Here is a 2,779-nt window from a genome sequence, read left to right as displayed (position 1 = left end):
TATATATATATATATATATATATATATATATATAAATATAAATAAAATAAATAAATAAATAAATATAAATATATCAGTTCTTGTGAAAATAAAATAAAATGAAATAAAATAAAATAAACATGGCTTACATGTCAATGATGAGGTCCCAGCGGAGAGGGTAATGAGGATCATTCACAGGTGTAGCCCAACATGTGTCAATCACTGAGGCAAACTGACGGCTATCAACTCCATCAACACGAACTTCCACAAAAATGTGTTCATTCAGCTCTGCGTTCACACTACCAGTGAAGGGGTGGGAGAATTTAGCATCCTGATATGGAATCATCCTGACCTGATATGTCCCTTGACCAGCAGGAAGGTTCATGTGCACAGTGCTGTTGAAATAACAGACAAATAATCAGAAATTTAGAGACTCCTGGTTCTATTTATGTATTTTGAATTGATTTATTCTTAATAATAGGTGTGTCTCACCTCTCCAGAGGATTGATGTCCGTGGAGAGTGTTTGGGTTTGTAAGTAAACACAGCTGAAAGGAAGCTTCAGAATTCTTTCCCTGCTGATGTGATGCCCAACTAAGTTTGGCTCCCCCACAATAAAGTTCTCATAGATGAAGTGGGTGCTATTGGCCTGTAGGGACATATTGTTTGAATAGTTGTACTTTAAGGGACTTTTTAAAGAACTATAAAATAATTTAAAAATGAGTTGTTCTTTTGACCCATCAAGGATGTACATAATGAATCCTACCACAAGAAATATCGATATTGATAATAGCAATTAACAATGAAAAAAAAAAAAAGTGTATAAAGCAATTACAAAAAGAAAGACACACATAATGCCTTGGTACATTTTTGTAAATTTCAATCACTTTTTTTTGATTATCTAATAAAATATGCCATAAAACAATAACAATTTATCCCATACGTGGAATTGCCTTTGTTGTTCTATGCACTGCAGATTTGTTTTAGTATCATACACAGTTTGGCTCCCCCACAATAAAGTTCTCATAGATGAAGTGGGTGCTATTGGCCTGTAGGGACATATTGTTTGAATAGTTGTACTTTAAGGGACTTTTTAAAGAACTATAAAATAATTTAAAAATGAGTTGTTGTTCTTTTGACCCATCAAGGATGTACATAATGAATCCTACCACAAGATTTGTGCCACAGATGTGGTCATTGTTGTCAAAATAGAACTCCACTCTGTCGTTCCAGATGTTCCTCTGCAGCTGGGGTCATTGAGGTGTAAGATGTCAGAAGGAAACCCAGCCTCAAAGAGCTGATAGCGAGACAGAGACATGGAGCCAGAGCGGTTTCACAGGTTTCAATGAAATCTGAGAGAGAAAATACCCAAGAGAATGTCAAAAACAAAAATAATCAATGATGAACATTGAAACATTGTTGTGGAATGAGTTGAACCAAAGGAGTCATGCTGAAGTCTGTGATGATTTTCCTTGCAGGAACAGCCGTAAACACCATCTTTCTCTTCACACCGTTCATTCTCAGTGCAGTTGAGCTCATGACAGGAGTCTCATTCACCGAAGAGGAGAACAACAGGACTAATGACAAAAGCTGGGGCATATATAAAACACATTAATACACTGCATACAATAATAAATAGTAAGCATTTTAAAGATTTTAAATGCTATAGAGAAAAAAAATGTAGGCAGCAGCACAACCATTTACACCATTGATTGATAATAAGAAATGTTACTTGATCACCAAATCGGTGATCTTGATCACAAATATTAGAATGATTTCTGAAGGATCATGTGACACTGAAGACTGGAGTAATGATGCTGGAAATTCAGCTTTGCATCACAGGAATAAATTACATTTAAAAAGCATTAAAATAGAAAAGTTATTTTAAATTGTAAAAATATTTTTATTTTACAGTTTTTACAATATTTTTGATAAAATAAATGCAACTTTGGTGGAGACTTCTTTCAAAAACAATAAAGAGAATCCAGCAGTGTATGTTTATGAAACTGTTTGTCTAAAACAAGTTTTGTGGCAAGACTAATCTTATCATTGTCTTATCTCAAAAACTTAGTATTGATTAATAGAGCAGGATAACTGGAAACAAAATAATTCCCTTACCTGTCCAGTTGTTTTTTCTTCTTTTTTTTTTTTCCTCCGTAGAGTGGGAATGAACCTATGGTATGCTTGTCATTCACTTCTAATGCTGCCCATACGCTGGTGATTCTTCAGTCTAACTTTGGAAACTGGTCATATTTCACACAGTATTTGAAGTAAATAAATAATAAAATAAAAAGTAGTACATTTTGCTTAAAATAAAACTAAGTCTAGTGTTACAGAACACAAATGACTCAACTCATATCTGTAATTTAATGCAGTACAAATTAATTTATGGTATTAAATTACAGCTAAACAATATTCTGTGCTGAACAAGTGGGTTTCATGCCACTTTAAAGACAAATTTGTATTAAGAACAGCTAATCTCAAATACAAATTTAGTTTATATTTCTTAAAATTAGTAGAACCTAACAGTCAGATATTTTGAATCTTCGTATATCTGAGCACATTACTAGATTTCTGTAGTCATCACTGCCAGGTAAAACCTCAAACCAGACATTAAATACCTTGAGCAGAACAGACTGATTGATTAAAAAAAAAAATTTAAACCCATTTTGTAGCAATCAATCAATCAATAACATGAAATATGCAACTTACTCACACCCACTAGTCCAAAAATTAACAACACCCTGAATACAATTTATTTTCAAACAGAATTTTTGCATACAAAGGGCAGTAAATGGGCAC

At 33.2% G+C, this 2,779-nt stretch overlaps 1 pseudogene; it reads right to left on the bottom strand.

Moving 5' to 3' along the window:
• LOC107753274 (alpha-tectorin-like) overlaps positions 1–2,228 on the bottom strand; it is a 3,132-nt pseudogene extending 904 nt beyond the window's left edge.
• Positions 2,229–2,779: the final 551 nt, after the last annotated feature.

Source organism: Sinocyclocheilus rhinocerous, unplaced genomic scaffold, assembly GCF_001515625.1.
Source record: "Sinocyclocheilus rhinocerous isolate Xijiao unplaced genomic scaffold, SAMN03320098_v1.1 scaffold411, whole genome shotgun sequence".
Classification (NCBI taxonomy): domain Eukaryota; kingdom Metazoa; phylum Chordata; class Actinopteri; order Cypriniformes; family Cyprinidae; genus Sinocyclocheilus; species Sinocyclocheilus rhinocerous.
The sequence above is the reverse complement of the archived record's forward strand: the minus strand, read 5'-3'. Positions and strand labels throughout refer to the sequence as shown.